General features: G+C 51.8%; 1 long non-coding RNA gene and 1 pseudogene across 2 annotated transcripts in view; one reads left to right on the top strand and one right to left on the bottom strand.

Moving 5' to 3' along the window:
* The window catches only part of LOC149333818 (uncharacterized), a 148,477-nt gene that overhangs the window by 20,404 nt on the left and 106,156 nt on the right, over positions 1 to 21,917 (top strand). The gene's annotated exons all lie outside the window — the stretch shown is intronic.
* Positions 3,189 to 5,560, bottom strand: LOC149333819 (uncharacterized; annotated as a pseudogene).

The following is a 21,917-nucleotide window of genomic DNA, read 5'->3' on the forward strand; positions in this document are numbered from 1 at the left end:
CCCAGCAAACCCTTTTCCAGCACTTCCAACAGATGATCGCTGAAAGATCCCGCTGTCACCTTCACCGCCGTAATGGCCAATGTCTACATAGGTGAACCTAGAAGTAGACACACATTAGTACAATAAAGAATGCACCCCTGTACATTCTCTATTTATTTTGCAGTTGTCTACGGAATTGGGTACTGAATTTGTTATTCTAAGTTTATAATAAAGACAAAGTTGCAAAGGCTTCTGTTGCAAATTAGAGCACACTGACAGTTGAGCTTGCTGTGGTGACATGAGACCTCTTGAGTGCAAGCTGAGGAAATCAACACAGTAAAGTTCCAAGCATTGAAAGAATTGACTTACTTGTAATGTACATCACACGCAGCTAGGAGGACCACACTGAATGTTTTCTTATAATTTAAATTCATCGATCCTGAGTTGTCTGGGCATTGGATGTGCACATGTTTACCGTCGATGCTTCCTATGCAATTGGGAAAGTGCCAAAATTCTTCCATGTCTGCAGCGATCTGGAAATAGCAAAGGCAACCCTATCACCCATATCATCCAAACTCGTGGTACAGAACGATGTCATATTGAACTATTACATGGTATCCTTAGAAAGCACTGCTATACCTTGTTTACTCAGATTTCAGACAACATGAATTACAGATTCTCTGCTTACCTTTAGCCACTCCTGGGAAGTTGCTGGAAACCTTAAATACGTTGACTGAAGAACGTCCCAAAGTACGGAAGTTGTTTGTCTGACAATTTCACATGCCGTTTACCTCCCTGTTAGAAAATTGTACTATAAGCTCCTGAAGGTGTCTCCGTTCGCAAGGAACCTGTAAAAAATTCATATAAACCTCTATTTTGAAATTAACATTCAACACTGTTCTCTACAATATATTATTTGGGTATTCCACACTAACAATGCAAATATAATTTCAATAATAACATAAACAGTTAAGCAAATAATTGCTGACTAGCCTGCTCATTTTTGCACAACCGAAAATGCCGAATGAAGATAAACTCGGGCTTGACGTGCGAGAAGAATGAACTGACAATGTGGCACGCCATAAGTAAGCGTGTGCGTGCGTGCAGAAGCAGAGGGGGGGGGGGTTTGGTCGCCTACGGTTCTTGAGCATGGTGCACCAATGCACGGGACAGAGGTATTTCGGTGCGTTGATCTCGCACTGAAACCATGGGCTGTGCGCTAAGCTTCCCGTGCGTAAATACGATTCCATTTAGGTGTCAGTACAAGTGTAGCATATACATTCGGTATTCCTGCATTACCGAGAGAAATAGGGTTGAAATAAATCTTACCGTATCGTCATCGCTAGTCGATCGTGAGCAGAAATGGGATCCCGGAACGGTGTCACCTGCCGCTCTATCAGGGGCCGCACGAGACCGAGCAAAGTGTCGAAGACACTCGGCGGCATTCGCAGGTAGCTACAAGAAACGGCGCAATCATTTGTGAAACTCTACGATCTGCAGGTGGCACGCACTTAATCGAAGAAGTAGTTATCGATCCCACTTACTCTCTGAAGTATCCTTCGCCTCTCGCGCGCAAGCAGGGAAGCAGAGTATGCGCCTGGCCCTCAGTGTCCCTGTACCGTCATATAGGGCGCACCCAAAACCTTCTCATCCGCTTTCTGGCACGTCGGCGTCGCACAAGTAAAGCACAAATAAGTATTACAGTGTTCACAGTCACGAGTAGCTCCTCGTCCGTATCCGACATGCCTGAGTGTGGTCGGCAGTGGCGCAAGAAAACAGACGCTTCCGATGGAACGAAATCGGCCGAACAGAGAGCGCGTTGTCACGAGAAGTATCGAATGGAACGAGACAGCGCGTGACTCCACGCGCCGTTGCCGCGTGCCGCAAAACGCGACTGTGGACTTGCCCGCGCGCGTTTTTGTCGCTAGTGTGGGCGTACCATAATCGGCGGACGTGAAGGCATCCACAATGGGTTGCGTCGCGGTGAGCTGGGTGGTGGGTGCGGCCATCGTTTATAGATCCTTTTCAGTTCCGCATCTCCTCGCCGCGCCAACAGGGAGCATGCGGCCCGCCACCGCGGCGCTACTGTCGAAGTTTGTGCCAAGGAAGTGCGTCGTCTGCTACAGACGCGTACCGTTCCGCTGTCCTCCCGCACGGCGTTTAACCGAAGACATTGCTCACTCTTCGTGGCGTCATTAGCTGCGCTTCGTAAGTTTTTTAAGCTTGAGCGTTCCGCGCTTGGTTTTCTTGGTTTTCTTTGTAGTTTTCTTGTTCGCGGCAGAGCTGCGGACTGCCTTCCGGGCGGCCTTAGCTGGGGGGAGAGCAGGTGACAAGGCTTGCTCCCGCTGCTTCTCCGCCGGGGCTGCGGGGGCAGAGGAACCGGTATGGTTGCGTTGCCGTCGCGGTGGCGCCGGCATTTGCGACCCCCGGTGCTCCTCAGGGGACGCGCTGTTGATGCTCGCTGCTGGGGGCGCGATTTTAGGCAGCACGAAGGAGCTGTCCAAGTCTTTCTCCAGCAACGATGCTGTGTGGCCAGGGTTGCAGCCATGGGGTGTGGAGATGCCTTGACAGGCAGTCTCTGCTCCTTCTTGTAGCAGAAGAATGGAGCTCTCTTCTCCAGCCTCCACAGGGATGGTGATGACTGTGGATGGCGTTGGCGTTGAGGTCCGGGGGCTGTCGTGTGATGGTTCCGACATGCCCGCAGGGGTGTTGGGGGTGAGCGGGCGTTGGCCAGCGCTGACAAGATGTCGAGCCTGATGTTGCAGCTCGATGATTTTGGCTGCGTCAGCGTATAGCTGGTTGAGCATACGCGAGCAGCCGACGCTGCCAGAGCGGCGGCGTAAGCTTCGGAGGCCTGATGGGGCACCCTCCATCGTCTCGTTAAGACGGTTTGGTTGTCTAATTTAAGTTATAGACGTACTAGTGAGCCCCGTGGTGGGGAAAAGATAGAAAACTAGAGGACTAGAGGAAAAGGGGTGGGAAATTAGGAGCTGCGGTGGTACCGAGCTCCACACCAAACGCAAAACAGAGAATGGTTGATGCCACCATATCGCGGGGGAGAGTGAACCGGTCGCACCGGGATTGGCCCGAGAGACGCGCGGACCTCACGGAGCAAGCGCGCGGAGCAGCCAGTGAGGGGGGGGGAAGGGCGGGCCTGCAGAATGCTGGAAAGCGGGGCGCGCGATGGGTCCGTGGAATGTCGTTGCACTTCACAGGCGGGAGCGCAGGTTACACGCTCCAATAAAGGTCAGCAGGTGGCGTAGCGCTTTGATCTGGCTCCCACCAGAGCGTGGAGGGAATAGGGGGTCGTCCAGGGTGGCGCACGGCAGGCCGAGGTCTCTGTATCCCTGTTGCATCCGTGAGCGCTCCTGTGAGAGCGCAGGGCACGCACACAAAATATGGGCCATTGATTCGGTCGGCACTGCTGCACTACTGCACTACGGGCACACAGATGACGGTAGATCACAGTAGCGGTGGAGACAGTCGGCGGACCATCCAGAGCCAGTGCGTAGGCTCAGGAGCAGGGTGTAGTCTGCCGGCGCGAGTTTGCATGTGTAGATTGTTGCGAACCTGGCTCCCTTCGTGTTCACCGTCATGTTGTTCGTCATATCGAAGTATACCGGGGTTTGATCAGCATTGCTGATCTGGCTGAGCAAGTATCGTCGTGAGTCGCGAAGTTTGAGGAAGTGCCTATGGAAGACAAGGACTTGCTCCTCGTATGCGGCAGGTAGCTTCTGGCACATGCTTGTATGCCGACGAAGAGAGAAACCAGGCGCTTGGTGGGACGCCCTTTGGCTTTGACAATGGGAAGTTTAATGGCACATCCTTCTTTAGTCACTTTTTCCGCCACTTCCTTTGTGACTGTTTTTTCTAATGTACTATGATCGCTTTTGGGTGCTCCCTCATCTTCACTGCTGCCATCGGAATCCATAGAACCGTACGTTTTTTTCTGCCTCGCTTCCCTTCAGCCATGCTGTGTTTGTCTTCAAGAATCCTAATTGCCTTGCAAAGGTTTCCATCTTGCAGTCAGCCAAAGTGTCAGCAATGGCCTTTAGTGTCTGCATTGCAAAATTGTACCGCTGATTTCGATTCATTTTTTCAAAGCTTGGTCCAGGCATTGAGAGGATTTCAAGATACTCTGTGGCCCCATGGTATTTTAATGGGATAGCGTTAAGGGCCCTGTGTCGCAGAAAAGCCGGTGTCGTCGTAGGCGTTGGCCGGGAGCGAAAAATTCCAGGAGCATTAAGAAAAAAACCCGAATAGGAAATTGGTCCAGTTGGGGAATCGAACCAGGGCCTCTGGAGTGAGAGACGAGCATGCTAACCACTCCGCCATGCCAGCTTGATGGTTTGGAATGAACAAAGGCACGTCTAGTGAATGCGGTGTTGTCTTAGAAGGGTGCTTTAGAGACATGTACCGTGGTGTATATTAGTAATTGTGAGCATGTAAATTACAGAAGTCACAGTTAAGTGAGTAGCAAGGTATGTTTCCGCTACTTTTCCTCTTCACTTGGCGCACACATAGCGCCATCGGGCGGCGGCCACTAAAACCATTCTCTCCTCGTCCTCCTCGCAATGTACGCCATTGCCCCAACAGATAGCGCGCAACGGCAGCACTTCCCGCTCGTCTCGTTCGGGCGCAGTGGGGCCGTGTGGGGATGCAGGAATCACGCATTGACCAGCAAACGCAAGTCACATCCAAGGAGTGTTCACCATGAAGCTTGCGGCTTGCCATCTTTCGTTAGGCACGGTTAGGCTGCCCTTTCGTTACGCTGGTGTTCGTGTCATCGGGTTTGTCGAGAACGATATGTCGACGAACTACGCCTGCAACTTGAGTTCCGCGTGTTTCCCATTACGCTATCGCGTCATACCCTCAAGGCGGAGCTCGAATGTCCCCTCCATTTTCTTAATTGTTGGCTTGCTCTTTTGATGACACGAAGTCACTCTGATACCATTTAAAACCAGCGCTTTCGAACTGCCTGTTGTAGGTCTGGCTCAACATCAAGCTTTACGCAAACGGCCAAGAAATGGCGACATAGTAGGCCCATCTTGGAAAAGAAAGTACAGTCACGTACTTGTTATTCTAGTGATATGTGATGCCAGCTATCACCGGTTGTAGAAGCCACAGCATACTGTTTTTCAGACGTCTGTTTCACTTCCGCGTCACTATCTTCAGCTTTGATTAGCTGTTTCCTGATCACTAAGCAAGCATATGGTGTCAACATTTTTGAACACAGTTCTTCAACTACTTTCATGTGGTTCTAAAACTGGCAAGTTTTGAGCAGGGTTACTGAGCGGTCTGCTTTTTTGTTGCATTATGGTTGCTAAATTCAGTAATCGGCTAAAGGTATCGTGAAGCTTTGTAGACGATGAGAGGGCTGTTTTTATGAAACCATTCTCTACTCGGTTAGTTGTGTTTGCTTCACAGGTAAACTCTTGGTCACAGATGTAACGGGCCCACATGTTCTTTTCTTCATAGAGTTCCAGTTCTTCTTGATGTATTGCACAGGTTCTTTACTGGCAGACCTTTCAAACTCGCGTCTTGCTTCATCATACTTGTTTACTGTTGGTGCGTGCAACATTTGTTTGAATACCTCCATCATAAGTTCTCGTTCTTCGACAGACCTTGCAAATTGGCTGTCTGCCGTTCTGAATGCCTTTACAACATGAAATTGGTACATTTGTACCGATTGGCACACTAGGAAAAGTGCTCTGAATTGCACTGATTTCTGAAAAATCATTGTCTGTGATTATTACATGTCTTTTCGGAACACGGGTTTTCCTTGATGAAAAGCTCCAACATTTTGGAGACATGGTGACACTGTTCAGAAGCAACAAAAGCATATACGACCACCTGGCTGTCTCCACAACCATCTTGTACTAGCAAAAGAAAAAGTGGCATCTTAAGTTTGTTGGTTCTGTAAGTTGCATCTAGTAGACACTAAACCTGACCACTCGTCAGCGGTTACCAGCACTGTTGTAAGTTGGAGGTCATGTGAGTTCGTTCCATGAGTTGAGTCTATGCACATAGCTTTTTTACCATTCTTCTTTTCTGCTGTTGGAGTGGAGGTAGGCACAAGTAATTCCTGACCACTCGTCAGCGGTTACCAGCACTGTTGTAAGGTGGAGGTCATGTGAGTTCGTGCCGTAATGTGCATAGCTTTCTTGCTCTATTTGAGCTGCATTCTCTTTTTGAGTGTTGGTCATGTGGCCAATTGTGTTATGGCTAAGCGTATTATGCGAAGCATCGAGGTGAAATTCCTCCCAAAACAGCAAGGGCATCCGGAGCTTCTTTAGTGGTACGCTGTGCCGGACGCCTCGTCAGTCGCACTAAGGGCATTGGTGATAATTTCTGCGTCAGTCAACTAACCGGCTACAGTAACGCCGTCATCAATGCCAAAATAGTCGGTAAGCTGTACTTTAGTGGGAAGCAGGGCAATGAGTGCCCTATTGTCTTCATCCTTGTCAGGCGCTGCGACCTCCGGGCTTTCAGGCAGCTTCGGTTACACAAATCCACTCTGCCTGAAGCAGTTGGCCACTACTGCTGCCGGCATGTTAGACCACGCGTGTGCCAAAATGTGGATTGCGCTCAGGAGTGGTACATTGTAGGGTTGTTGTCACTCTAGGCAGAGCAGCGTATGCTCCAAAACTTGCTTCCGGTATTTTTCTTCACGTACTGGATGATGCCTTGATGCGTCGGCTATAGCGCAGTGGTCGTGTTCGACGGTAGAAATACCAGTCTGATCACCTGCAGATCAGAAACGCTGCATTGTGCGGAGCAGTTGTCCACCACTAGGAGCGCCTTACGTTTCTTGGCCCTAAATCGACGGTCCAGCTCTTGTAGCCAGGAATGAAATATTTCAGAAGTCATCCATGCCTTCCTATTTAAGCGCTAGTTGACTGGAAGTGGTTGATATTATAAAAACATCTAGGTTAAGCCTTCCCGATGACAAGAAGAGGAAGGCGCTCTGTGCGTGTCATGTTGGCCGCTGAAGCACGGTCACACGCTGCTTGCTCCTTTTCCTTCTGTTACAAGGGTCCTCCTTGAAGGTAATCATCTTATCCAGCAGCACTTTATAAAATAGTGCTGTCCCGTCCGCATTGAACTCATCGTTTGGGTTGTAGGCTGCGATGTGTTCCTGAAGTTGGATGTTCTGCCAGTCCCTGACTTCTTCGTCAACCGCACCTCTCTCCCCGCACACTTTTGAATATCAGTACATGTCTTTCCTTAAACCACGCAAGCCAGCCTTCCGGTGCTTTGAAGGAATCAATGTCCATGCGGAGGGCGTAGCTTTCTGCTTGCGTGCAGATTAATGGCCCACTTAGTGGGAGCCGCTCGTCCCTTGCGGTCCCAATCCACCGCAACAACGCATGTTTCAATTGAGGGTGGGCTGTGGGTCGCATACGCTTGCGAGTTGAATGAAACTTTTCGTTTTGGAAAGCTTCTAAGATTTGTGCCTCATTTTTCACACAAGTTCCCAGGGTGCTTCACTTTACGTCAAACCGGCGCATCACCTTTTCACGGGAGACTCCTTGCTTAGCGCCTTCAGAATTTCCACCTTTTGGACCAAGTCTTTGGCCGCTTACTTAGCCCACTTAGCATGTGTCGCCATCACGGTGGAACGAAATGCCACAACAGCACCACAAGCACGCGCACACACGCGTGCACGTGCTCCACCACAACCTAACACTGAACGTGCCAGGAGGGCTAATTTCCACGTGGAAAGCTGCAGAATGGCTCCTTCTCGAGTGTGGAGGAACGAAAGAACTAAAGAGGCTAAAAGAACTGTTCTGAGCGCGAAGAGCCTAAGACCTGCGAAGGAGCAGCCTTCTTTTTTCTTTGTGCAGTTCAACCCATCAGAGTGTTTCCCAGGTCTGACTTCACCCACCTGTTCTTAGAAATCCCTAATTCCCTTCCCCTAGCTACATTTGTTTGTGTTGTTTGTCCAGCTGAAATATTTTTTGAGTAGGTTTCAAAACAATGCTTATAATTCTTATCGAAAGTTTTTATAGTTTTGCTTTTATGGGAATCTAATTCGGTCTTTTATTTGTGCATGATCACATGACTCCATTGTTTCGCAGACTTGTCGATTTTCTACCGTTCCATCGTGCGAGCGGTGTGAGCGTCGTCACTGCGTTTGAGCAATAGCATTTCGCATGCTTTCGCACTTGCCAGCACTGTCAAAGATGAGGTCACCGTCTTCATCATTTTCGACCTCTTCTTGCTGGGGTAGGTGCTCTAGGTCTTAAAAGAAGTCCCTCTCTTCGTTGCACATGTTGTGCGGCACACATGCCGCCATTACGATGAGGCCTCGTTGATGCCTCTTGCGGATGGATGCCGCTTGTGGCGTCCATAATGTACAGCCTTCTAAAACATTGCTTAAGCAGTCCAAATGAATTTTCCATTACGACCTTTTGCTGCGAGTGCACCTTATTGAACTTATTCTTCCACGAAGGAAAGCTTCGCCCATTGTCCCAGTATGGAGCCAGAAGCCAACGTAGTAGCGGATATGCCGAGTCACCAAGCAAGTATCCATTACTGCATTTCTGAGGACAGTCTTCAAACAGAGGACTTTCTTGAAATACCTTAGCATCATGGGCCGACCCTGGAAACCCAATGAACACATTAATGAACCTATTGCGATCGTCGCACATGCCCTGCAGTATTATCGGCGGCCACTTTTTACGGTTGTGGTATGATTGCGGCGACTCTGCGGGCCTGTTGATCTCGACATGGCAGCCGTCCGCGCAGCCGATTGTGTTGCGTGGTCCCTTGCCGCCAGTTTCCGCCAAGAAGGCAGCCTTGATGCGCTCCTGCTGACGCTGGTCAGGCCAGGCGATCACGGATGCACTAATGCTGTTCAAAAAGTCCAGCACTCTATCAACGCAAGCACTTACTGCCGAGACTGCCACTTTAAATCGGTCGGCCAGCGAATACATGCTTTTCTGGTGCCCGAGGTAGCCTAGAGAGATAAGACAAGTCTTTTCGGCACTCACTTGAGGACGACCTCCTGTAGAGTCTGGAAAAAACTGCGACACTTCGAAAGAACTTGCAACAGTTTCAAAGGTGCTACGAGACAGGCGAAACAAACGGTTGAACTCAAAGTCATAATATCGCCCTACGGCTTCTTCGCAGTGACGAGGCATGCAGTTCCTCGTCACTGCCACTGCAGTAAGTTCCTCTTCGTCACTGCTGTCGGAGCCTACAAGCTCCATAGCTGTTTGTATAACCGTTGGCAGCAGGTCGCGGTCCACTTTCTTTTCCTTCATAGCTCAGAGAACACACGGCATACAAGTGCACTGCACGTGCTCGGGCCGGTACATGGTTTGTTTTGCCGGGCCTGGGCCGGGCCCGGGCCTGAAGTTGCGGGCCCAGGCCGGGCTCGGGCTTAAAGCTGCGGACCTGAGTCAGGCTTGGGTCCATACAGAAACGGCTGGTGTCCGACTATTTACTCACTATTGCAGAGTTAAGTACACAACTGCGGCATTGGAGCAGCGACATGGATGAGCTATGGGCCATGGTACGCGCTGAGAAAAAAACTAAGCTTTGTTCATTGACTTATCTATTTCCTTATTTCCACGCCGCGGTGGTTTAGTGGTCAAGGCGCTTGATTACTGAGCCGGGGAACGACTGTTTGCTCCTAACCTCGGCGGCCGCATTTCTATTTAGGCGGCAAGCATGACAGCCATGTATTTTGTAGTATTATTGCTCGTTGAAGAAATTCAGGTGGTTGAAATTATCCGGAGCCCTCTGCTTCGGTGTCTCTCACAGCCTGACTCCCCTTGGGCCCTTAAGCACCAAAAACATAGCTTTTATTTTATAGCTATATTTTTCTCATGGGGTAAAATTCAAAACCTAAAGCGCGTTCGGTTTTCTTTTTGATCACCTGACCGGAACGTCTCGTAAATGAAATAGCCAGAAAATCTCGCGAGAGTTTGTAAATCTCATCTCATAAGTCTATCCCTCCTCACTTCATCCTGATTGTCATGGCAAGTGTTATCACGCGGTTCGCGCGCTATCTTCTGTTCCACCAATAAGAGTAAAATTCAACCGGTCTTAATTGGCAATTGATCGTTCGTCATCCCAAAACATGCTTATACACTAATAAAATGCATTCGGGAAGAACATATTAGTTTAGGACGCTTATAGTCTTCAAAACACACACCGTGAAATACTAAAGCCTTTCAGCATTTCGTTTCTGCTGAAAGGCGACCAGTTCGGCTATGAGTTCAGCCTCTGAGATTGCGTCCACTAAAAAAATGTCACCCACTGCTTGCTTTAATGTTTATACATCCGGGCGGCAAAATATAACTGATTAAAATCATGGGGGAATGCAAAGCAGTCTACTGCGCGCGTATGCAGCTGTTTTTGTTTGGCTCTCGGAACTCCCCGAATTTATCATTGCGCACCTACACGAGATCACTGTCCGCTGTGAATTTGCCGCTGTGTGTCCGCTGTGAATTTGCCGAACCAACCGTATGTGGGTTTCACAAACTTGTAGGTTCGGGGCGGAAGCTCAAATTCAAGTAAGGTTCCGTCTGGGAGCCTTACGTTCCCAAATCCAGAAACGAAGTCGGATATGGGTTCTGGCAGTGGTAGCATCATCTCCATCATGCGCTGCACAAAGACCTTTTCGTCATAGGTCAGATGGTTCTTGTTCTCATGATGGATGTATAGCATGCGAGCGTAGCTTGCTGCTGCTCTGTAGTAGCCCAGACAGGAGTGAGAGAGAGAGAGAACAACTTTTATTTAGAAAGCCTGCAGAGTCGGTTAGGCTCCCTCCAAGCAGGGAGGACAAGCTTTTACCGCGACGCGGCCACTACGTCAATCTCGTGCGTTGTGCTCCTTGAGGTCTTCTTACGTCCCTCGCTACTTCCGCGGGTTCGAGAGGGCCGCCGCCCCCTTTCTGGGGGTGCCGCCCCCCTCTCCTCGGTTTCGCTCGGTCGCTGCCTCTCGAGAGCTGCCGAGACCTGCTGGACGGCCTTGAGTTGTGTCTTTTGATCGCAGCTCCTCGTTGCAGCCTCTAGCTGCGGCGGGATCGTCGTCTTCTCGCTGGCTTCGCGCGGATTTACGCTACAGTCCCAAAGGATGTGAGCCGCGGTGGCTCTCTCCTTCGCGCACAGTCTGCATATGTCGCTCGCGTACACACTCGGACACACGTGCTTAGCTAGCACCGGGGTGAGCAGGGACCCTGTCTGTAACTGTCTATATAACACTGCCTCCTTCCGGGTAAGCCCCGGGTGAGGTGGCGGCATAGTCTGTCTGTTCAGTCTGTACCATTTCACTATTTCGTTGAAGGTGGTCATCTTGTCCTTGGCACTGCGTCGCGACCAGGACTCCGAGTCGGCCGTGCTTTCAGCCGCGCGGTTGGTTAGTCCTCGCGCGGCCGAGTTGGCCGTCTCGTTGTGGTTCACGTTTCCGCGTTCCGACACGTCACTGCCCATGTGGGCCGGAAACCACTTGATCACCACAGGACTGTTGCGTCCGATGTCTTCGGCCTTGCGCAGTATGCGCGCGGCCTCACTACATACCCTACCCTTGGCGTAGTTCTTCACTGCCGTTCTAGAGTCACACAACACTGTAGTACATCCGGGGTCGGAAACGGCCAAGGCGATGGCCACCTCCTCCGCCCGGTGCGCTTCTCGAGTCCGGACGCTCACCGCGGTCTTCGTTGCACCCGTCGATGCCCCGACAACCACCGCCGCGTATGCATCGGTGCTCCCTTGATACTCTGCCGCGTCCACGTAGGTGGCGCCTTCTTCTCTGGCGTGGAGGTCCACGAGAGCCCTGGCCCTCGCCAACCTCCGCTCCCTGTTGTGCTCGGGGTTCACGTTCTTCGGGATCGGGAAGACCCTGAGCTTTCTGTTGATGCTATCTGGTATAGGTACGTCTTTCTGCTGCTTGCCTTCCCTCGGTTCGAGGCCAAGGTCCCGCAGTATCTGTCTTCCGGTTCTCGTTTCGGAGAGACGCTCGAGTTGCGCCGTTCTCTGTGCTTCGGCTATTTCGTCCAGCGTGTTGTGGACTCCCAGCGCCATGAATTTTTCGGTGCTCGTGCCCCCGAGGAGACCGAGTGCCGCCTTATACGCCTTGCGTATGGTGGCGTCTATCTTGTTACGTTCACTCGGCCTCCAGTTGTGGAAGGCGGCCACGTACGTTATGTGGCTAACTGCGAAGGATTGAACGAGCCTAGTCAGGCTCTCCTCCTTCATCCCCGCTTTTCTGTTGGACACCCTCTCGATGAGTCTCATTGCCGCAGCCGCCTTGCCCGCGAGCTTGTTGACCGTTTCACCGCTGACTCTGTTTCGCTGGACGAGCAGCCCGAGTACCCGAATCTTCTCGACCTCCGGTATTACCTGTCCTCCCGCCGTCTTGACCGTGATCTTGGGACGCTCGTACTTGACTTCCATATTCTTTCTCTTCCTGCACGATCCTTTCGGGGGAATCACCAGCAGTTCTGACTTGGCCGGGGAGCAAACGAGTCCAGACCCGTCCAGCTGCTCCTCGATGGCGTTGACCGCTTCTTGTAGCGTTGTCTCGATGTGTCCGTCGCTTCCTCCCGGTACCCATAGCGTCACGTCGTCGGCGTAGATGGTGTGCCGGACTCCCGCTACTCTTTCTAGCCGGGTGGCCACCCCGATCATCACGAGGTTGAAGAGTAGCGGGGAGATCACCGACCCCTGCGGAGTTCCGACGCTGCCCAGCTTCTTCTCTTCGAGCTGTAGGTCTCCCGCACAGATTTCGGTGGTTCGTTCCGTCAGGAAGTCTTTGATGTACTGGTATGTCCTCCTGCCCATGTTTAGCCTGGATACTTGGGCCAGGATTGCCGAGTGCCTCACTTTATCAAAGGCGCTCTGCAAGTCCAGCCCGAGTACGGCTCTGTTGTCCTTGGTGCCCGTCGTATCTTCGATGATCTCGTTCTTCAGTAAGATCATGGCGTCTTGCGTCCCGAGTTTGTTCCGAAACCCGATGATGGAGTTTGGGTAAAGCTCCGATTCTTCCAGGTAACGCTGCCACCTGTTCATGAGAACGTGCTCGAGGACCTTTCCCACGCACGAAGTGAGTGAGATCGGCCTGAGGTTCTCTATGTTGGGCGGCCTGCCAGGCTTGGGGATGAGGATCGTCTTGGCTGCTTTCCATTGCTTGGGTAGCCTTCCTTCTTGCCAGCACTTGTTGTAGAAGTTCGTGAGCGTTTCGATGGCCGCTTCGTTGAGGTTCTTGAGCGCTCTGTTGGTCACTCGATCGGGACCCGCGGCAGACCTTCCATTGAGTTCCTGCAGGGCAACTCTTACTTCCCAGGTCTGGATGTCGCGATCTAGCGTCTCGTTCTCCTTGCCTTGGTAATCCGGGTGTCTTTCCGTGGGGGTGGTCGGCAGGTACTTGGCGTCCAAGCGCCGCTTGACCTCGTCCTCCCCGTGTTCGCAGATTGCCTTGTGTAGGATCCTGGCCAGGTTGTTGTGTTGGTGGCCCTTGGTCTTGGTTTCGTCGAGGAGGTGCCGCAGCATGTTCCACGTCTTGCCCTTGTGCATCTGTCCGTCGGCTTCGTTGCAGGCCTCGTTCCACTGTTGGGTGCATAGCACCCTGCAGTGGACCTCGATCTGCCTGTTGAGCTCGGCGATCTTCTTCCTTAGACTTCGGTTGGTTCGTCGCTTCTGCCACCTCGCCTTTATGGACTGCTTGGCTTCTATCAGGTGGGCCAGCCGACTGTCCATCTTGTCTATCCGTTCGTCCGTCTCTAGCTCTTTGGTGGCTCCTTCCGTCGTCTCAACGACGTTGGCCGCCCATTGCTCGATGTCCGTAATGTCCTCTTGCACCGCGGGTAGCGCCTTTCGAAAGGCGTCCCAGTCCGTAATGCGATGCTTTCTTATGCCGGTGTTGCCTTGGCCTTCGAGCAGTATGACGACCTCTACGATGTAGTGATCGCTGCCCAGCTCTTGGCCCGTGTTTCTCCATTTCGCTTCTCTTGATCCTCCTTCAGTTTTGATGAAGGTAAGGTCCGGAGTTGTGTCTCTCGTAACAGATGTGCCGATCCTGGTGGGAAAGGCCGGATCCGTGATTAGGTTCAGTCCGACGTCGGTGGCGTCTTGCATCAGCTCTCTCCCCTTGACCGTCGTTCTGTGGTAGCCCCAGTCTTGGCTCGGTGCGTTAAAGTCTCCGCACACTACGAGCGTATTGCTTCCCGCGACTGAAGCTGCCTTGTGGAACAGTGCCTTGAATTTCTGTTGTCCGTGGGACGGGTTGCTGTAGACGTTCACCAGGAAAGTGCTCTCCCTCCTCTTCTTTCCCGTGATTACTTCCACCGTGCAGTGTTCGATGGCGCTTCTGCCGATCATTTCGTGTTCCACGAAGGTGATCCCTCTCCTAACGAAGGTGCAGACCCCTCTGCCCTTGCCCTTGGACGTGTCCCTTTTGCTCGGCGGGCTGTCGTGCGACCGGTAGCCCGGTAGTTTCGGCGTCTCTTCGCTGTGTGTTTCTTGAATCATTATGACGTCTGGTTTCCTCGTTAGTTGCTGCAAGTGTTGCTGCAGCACTGCTCTCTTGCCGGTAAAGCCGTTGCAGTTCCAGTGCCAGACCAAGAGGTCTCTCACTGGGGGTGTGGATGCTGCTGTACTTGCTGTCCCGTCCATGATTGCTGCAGTTTGGCGGTGATCTGTGCTTCCATACATTGTATTTGTGCCTGTATCTGCGTCTGCAGCTGTGCTTGCATTTGCGCCATCATGTTCTGGATCGTGCTCTGTATATTCGTTGTCATCTGCTGAACCGTTTGCGCGAGCGCAGTAAGTCGTTCGTTGGTTTCCTTGCTGGTCGCCTCGAGACGGTCGAGTCTGACGTCCTGTTTTTCGCTTCTCTCCATTGTCTTTCGTTCCTTGGCGACCTCTATGGCTCTCCTCTTGGGAGCCGGTCCCGCCGTTTTCGTGGCTCTCGGGTCCACCTCGACCTCTAGTTCGTCCTCGGTTATCTCTTCTTGTTCCCTCTCTTGTGCGGGCTTCGGCAGCAGCTGCTGCTGTTGCTGCATCGCAATTAATGTCGTTAGCTTCGCGTTGATTTCCTTGATGGTTGCGTCCTGCTCGGCGATTCTCTGCTTTAGCTTCTCGTTCTCGTCTCTTAGGGCTTTTATTACCATTCCATTCTCTTCTTGGAACTTCTTCGTGGCGTTTTGCGCCGGTGGTTGTCTCTTCTCTGCCATGTTAGCCTTGACTGCTTCGGCCCAGGTGACTCTTTCCCCCGACTGCGACGGTCTGTGACGGCTGGCGCTCCTGCCTCCCCTGCCTCCCTTGCTGTTGTCCCTCTTGCGGCTGCTGTCGCGCTGCCTCGAATCCCCGCGGGGTCTCTCAGCAGACGGCGCTCGCAGCGGCGGAAAGCTTTTCGGATCCAGTTGTTGCTGCATGGCTTCCATCTTGCGTTCCCATTGCCGTTTTTTGACCACATACGGCATCTTGTACTTGTTTTTGCATTCCCTCTCGCCCGTTGGATGCTGTCCCCCGCAGAGCTTGCACTTGGGCTTGCATTCGCGTTTGTGATCCTCGCTGGGGTTCACGATTCCGCAGCCGAAGCATACTTTGCATTGGGATTCGGGCATACGTCTCTTCTATGGCCGATCCTGCCGCATTGCCTGCACATGTCAAAGCGCTTGCGGTAAAGCCCGCACCTGACTAATATCGAGCCATACTTGACGTAGTTCGGTACTTTTTGTCTAGCGAAGAGTACTATCACTGTGGTTGTATTGCCGATTCTGTGCGCCTCCACCGCTAGGGGGTTGCATGGGTTCACGATGTTTTCGGTTATCTCTTCCGGGGTGTCGTGTACGGCAATGCCTCGGATGACTCCCTTGACCGTGCCGTCCGGCGCCGTTCGGTAGGCGCTGACTTCGTATGCCTTCTCTCCTACGTTTAGGGTTTTGACCTTAGAGTACAGCGTGGCACGCCTCTCGTCCAGGGTGCTGACCACGATGATGTTTTGCTGCGCGTTCGTGCAGATGGTGTCTGCTTTGGCTTCTTCCTTCGTTATTCGAACCGCCGTCATGACGGCCGACATAATTATTGAAACCTCAGTTCTCGCTACGTTGAGACCTCCCCGTGGTCTAATGACTATCTTGGTGTCTTCCTTCGGCATGTCTATCGGCATCATCGCCGCTTTCGTTACCGAGGCTGCAACTCTCTTAGCAAAACTGGCCCTAGTCTTGGGTCTAGACTGGCGAGTAGTGGCGGCGGACTCACCGTTTTCCTTGCCGGTCATGATCTGCTTGATGCGCTTGCCGGAGGCCGACCAGCCTTCGGCTTCTTCCGGTGTAATGTCCTCTCCGGGAACTTCAATGGACATACGCCCGCCGAGACTGCCGATGCTCGGCGCTGACGTTATGTTGTCTCCCATCGACGTGGCCACTTCCATGTCGGACGCCATCTTGGTCGTACTCGTCGTCGGGTTAGGCCTAGCGGCCGGGCCCGTCGCCACCGGTGGCCGTACTTGTGGTAGGCCGACGCTAGGCCGCAGCCGGTGCAGGGGAAGACTTGCTCCATCCGAAATTCATAACCAATTTAATCGGAGGAACAGACATGGTCAGCAGGCAATGGACAACAATTTTCGGTGACAAAGAGAAGCAGCGGTAACACAGCGGAGAGTCCGGACAGGAGTTGGGCACTACTCTTCCAAAAGTGGGCGCTTTGGCGGTGAGGCTAGAGTAAACCTCATCCACCAGGTTGCTAAGTCCATCCGCGCCAGGAGTGAAGGTATGGCGCTGAGGAGATGGCTTCAACTCGTGCCCAGCATCGACAAAGTACGCTTCTCCCCACAAACGGTCGTTCTTTTGTGCGGTGCCGACCGTTGAAAGGAACTTAGCCTGAGGAGGGCCTTCGTCGGCCGGGGAGCCGCGCGACGTTGAGGCTGGCGTCGGCGTGGTCTTTTGACCGCTCCCTCGCTTTTGGGTAGGACCACCCCGCCTCGTGCGCAGGCGGTCGCCTCGACCGCGATCACCTCCGCGCACTCCCCTGAAGGAGTAAGGTTCATTACTCAACCTCGTGGAGTTATCGCCGCGTTGGGCACTCACGTATTGACGTGGTGGACGGTCTGAATGTCTAGTCGTAGACATGTTTATGCTCGCGCTCAAGAGCTGCGATAGGCTACAGCCTTTCACCTGAAAAATAAGCGTGGCCTTCTCCTCATATCTGCTCCTCATTTATCTGCTCCTGCTCAAATATCTGCTCCTCATTTCCAGTTTTGTACTTGTACTTGTAAGATAGGCGGAAGGAATGCCTGTCCGGTCAGCTGCAATTACAAGCACAGTCGTAAGTTGTAGCCCGTGAGAGTTTGTGCCGTGGGTTGAGTCAACGCAGACAGCCTTGCCGCCATAGCGGAGCTACATTTCCCTCTGGGTACAAGTTATAAGGTCCATGTTAATGTTCTTGACGTCTTTTTGTGAGAGCAACTCTTTATCAGCTTATAGCAATCCTGAATCTGGGCTTTCTTCCAGGGCATCGATCCACATCTGCATACTGACAAAGTCATTGGGGTCTATCTTTTTTTTTATTTATTTGGAGATACTGTCAATCCTTTTAGGGATTTTTACAGGAGTGGATTAAGTGCCCGTATACATTTGCTCATAGAACCATACACGCGTTTGTACACAAGAGTATGCAAAGACACTGCAACAAAAAAGAGGCAAGCACATAAAAAAAAACACTTAGGATACCGTCATTCATGCACTGACGTTATCACAGATTTACATTTATACATAAAAAGCAAAAGGAAGACACATAAGTGATGACATCACATCCGCGTTGATGACAGTACAGAAATGCTAGCAAGTTCAACAAATTTGTCAATTGAAGACTGCGAGACCACACTCTGATGTAAAGAATTCCACTCACGCACAGCTCGCGGGAAAAACGAAAAACTCTAGGTATTATTGGCACAAAAATATTCTTGGAGTGTGAATTGATGCTTATGACGGGTTTCTCTGCAAGTATTGAAAGAAATGTAGGTATCAGGATTTACTTTAATCATGTTATGCAAGATAAGGTACAAAAATTTCAGACGTAGCAGCACGTAGTTCGGTACTTTTTGTCCAGCGAAGAGTACTATCACTGTGGTTGTATTGCCGATTCTGTGCGCCTCCACCGCTAGGGGGTTGCATGGGTTCACGATGTTTTCGGTTATCTCTTCCGGGGTGTCGTGTACGGCAATGCCTCGGATGACTCCCTTGACCGTGCCGTCCGGCGCCGTTCGGTAGGCGCTGACTTCGTATGCCTTCTCTCCTACGTTTAGGGTTTTGACCTTAGAGTACAGCGTGGCACGCCTCTCGTCCGGGGTGCTGACCACGATGATGTTTTGCTGCGCGTTCGTGCAGATGGTGTCTGCTTTGGCTTCTTCCTTCGTTATTCGAACCGCCGTCATGACGGCCGACATAATTATTGAAACCTCAGTTCACGCTACGTTGAGACCTCCCCGTGGTCTAATGACTATCTTGGTGTCTTCCTTCGGCATGTCTATCGGCATCATCGCCGCTTTCGTTACCGAGGCTGCAACTCTCTTAGCAAAACTGGCCCTAGTCTTGGGTCTAGACTGGCGAGTAGTGGCAGCGGACTCACCGTTTTCCTTGCCGGCCATGATCTGCTTGATGCGCTTGCCGGAGGCCGACCAGCCTTCGGCTTCTTCCGGTGTAATGTCCTCTCCGGGAACTTCAATGGACGTACGCCCGCCGAGACTGCCGATGCTCGGCGCTGACGTTATGTTGTCTCCCATCGACGTGGCCACTTCCATGTCGGACGACATCTTGGTCGTACTCGTCGTCGGGTTAGGCCTAGCGGCCGGGCCCGTCGCCACCGGTGGCCGTACTTGTGGTAGGCCGACGCTAGGCCGCAGCCGGTGCAGGGGAAGACTTGCTCCATCCGAAATTCATAACCAATTTAATCGGAGGAACAGACATGGTCAGCAGGCAATGGACAACAATTTTCGGTGACAAAGAGAAGCAGCGGTAACACAGCGGAGAGTCCGGACAGGAGTTGGGCACTACTCTTCCAAAAGTGGGCGCTTTGGCGGTGAGGCTAGAGTAAACCTCATCCACCAGGTTGCTAAGTCCATCCGCGCCAGGAGTGAAGGTATGGCGCTGAGGAGATGGCTTCAACTCGTGCCCAGCATCGACAAAGTACGCTTCTCCCCACAAACGGTCGTTCTTTTGTGCGGTGCCGACCGTTGAAAGGAACTTAGCCTGAGGAGGGCCTTCGTCGGCCGGGGAGCCGCGCGACGTTGAGGCTGGCGTCGGCGTGATCTTTTGACTGCTCCCTCGCTTTTGGGTAGGACCACCCCGCCTCGTGCGCAGGCGGTCGCCTCGACCGCGATCACCTCCGCGCACTCCCCTGAAGGAGTAAGGTTCATTACTCAACCTCGTGGAGTTATCGCCGCGTTGGGCACTCACGTATTGACGTGGTGGACGGTCTGAATGTCTAGTCGTAGACATGTTTATGCTCGCGCTCAATAGCTGCGATAGGCTACAGCCTTTCACCTGAAAAATAAGCGTGGCCTGCTCCTCATATCTGCTCCTCATTTATCTGCTCCTGCTCAAATATCTGCTCCTCATTTCCAGTTTTGTACTTGTACTTGTAAGATAGGCGGAAGGAATGCCTGTCCGGTCAGCTGCAATTACAAGCACAGTCGTAAGTTGTAGCCCGTGAGAGTTGGTGCCGTGGGTTGAGTCAATGCAGACTGCCTTGCCGCCATAGCGGAGCTACATTTCCCTCTGGGTACAAGTTATAAGGTCCAGGTTAATGTTCTTGACGTCTTTTTGTGAGAGCAACTCTTTATCAGCTTATAGCAATCCTGAATCTGGGCTTTCTTCCAGGGCATCGATCCACATCTGCATACTGACAAAGTCATTGGGGTCTATCTTTTTTTTTTATTTATTTGGAGATACTGTCAATCCCTTTAGGGATTTTTACAGGAGTGGATTAAGTGCCCGTATACATTTGCTCATAGAACCATACACGCGTTTGTACACAAGAGTATGCGAAGACACTGCAACAAAAAAGAGGCAAGCACATAAAAAAAAACACTGAGGATACCGTCATTCATGCACTGACGTTATCACAGATTTACATTTATACATAAAAAGCAAGAGGAAGACACATAAGTGATGACATCACATCCGCGTTGATGACAGTACAGAAATGCTAGCAAGTTCAACAAATTTGTCAATTGAAGACTGCGAGACCACACTCTGATCTAAAGAATTCCACTCACGCACAGCTCGCGGGAAAAACGAAAAACTGTAGGTATTATTGGCACAAAAATATTCTTGGAGTGTGAATTGATGCTTATGACGGGTTTCTCTGCAAGTATTGAAAGAAATGTAGGTATCAGGATTTACTTTAATCATGTTATGCAAGATAAGGTACAAAAATTTCAGACGTTGTAGCAGCGCACAGCTGGTTAGTGTATGAAGCCCGGTCTCGGTCAGCATCTGCGTGGGTGAGTCGGTGCGCTGGTATCTGTTGCAGATAAAAATTGCGGCCTTCCGCTGGACAGCTTCGAGAGTAGATATTTGATTTTGGGCAAACGGAAACCATGCCACGTTCGCATATTCCAAGATCGGCCGAATACACATCACATAAGCCAAAAGTTTGGCTTCCCTCGTAGAGTACCGCAGGGCCCGTTTTAGATACATTAACTTCCGCATAGCTTTGTTTGCCACATAATCTACATGAGCTGACCAACCCATATCTGATGAGACGTGATGAGGCGCGGCAGGCAATGGTTTGGATGACGCGCGGGGCGCCTTCACTTCTGGAGGTACTTGCCGGTAGATAGGCTCGTTGAACAGCCGGTACAGGTATACCGAAGAAGCTGTAGACAACCTGCTATCTACTAGCTGTGCAGATGGGGCGACTAATACGCCTGTCAACATTGTCCTGTCGGACGCTTCTGTAGTTGTAATCCCAGAGACAGATCTCTGGAACGGGACAAGGGCCTGTGAACCTACTGTGTCGTAGGCGGCCTCCACAAGTCTAAACACATTGGTGCCCCTCAAGTGAACAGCAATGGCTTGCAGTAGCTTGGGGGAGAACGGGATAGAGTTGTTCTCAGTTGGGAAATCGTCAGAGCGAATCCCAAGCGACTGCATGAACGTTATCGCGTCAGTGCGATAAACCGTTGCTTTGTCATACCCCAAGATGTTTCGTGTGGGGTTGCTGGATACATCTCCGTGCTTTTCTGGTCGGAGAGTCACTGGTACATCCCATGCAGGTGAACCTTTCCCTTGACTGGCTTCAAGGTCCGCACAGATTCTCTGGGCGTACACAGCCAGGCAAGGAATGGACTTGTACAAATAGTGAGTGTCCGCTGTGAATTTGCCGAACCAACCGTATGTGGGTTTCACAAACTTGTAGGTTCGGGGCGGAAGCTCAAATTCAAGTAAGGTTCCGTCTGGGAGCCTTACGTTCCCAAATCCAGACACGAAGTCGGATATGGGTTCTGGCAGCGGTAGCATCATCTCCATCATGCGCTGCACAAAGACCTTTTCGTCATAGGTCAGATGGTTCTTGTTCTCATGATGGATGTATAGCATGCGAGCGTAGCATGCTGCTGCACGGTAGTAGCCCAGACAGGAGTTGGGCACTACTCTTCCAAAAGTGGGCGCTTTGGCGGTGAGGCTAGAGTAAACCTCATCCACCAGGTTGGTAAGTCCATCCGCGCCAGGAGTGAAGGTATGGCGCTGAGGAGATGGCTTCAACTCGTGCCCAGCATCGACAAAGTACGCTTCTCCCCACAAACGGTCGTTCTTTTGTGCGGTGCCGACCGTTGAAAGGAACTTAGCCTGAGGAGGGCCTTCGTCGGCCGGGGAGCCGCGCGACGTTGAGGCTGGCGTCGGCGTGGTCTTTTGACCGCTCCCTCGCTTTTGGGTAGGACCACCCCGCCTCGTGCGCAGGTGGTCGCCTCGACCGCGATCCCCT

This window comes from Amblyomma mixtum, chromosome 8 (genome assembly GCF_055824585.1).
Source record: "Amblyomma mixtum isolate Tamu chromosome 8, ASM5582458v1, whole genome shotgun sequence".
NCBI lineage: Eukaryota > Metazoa > Arthropoda > Arachnida > Ixodida > Ixodidae > Amblyomma > Amblyomma mixtum.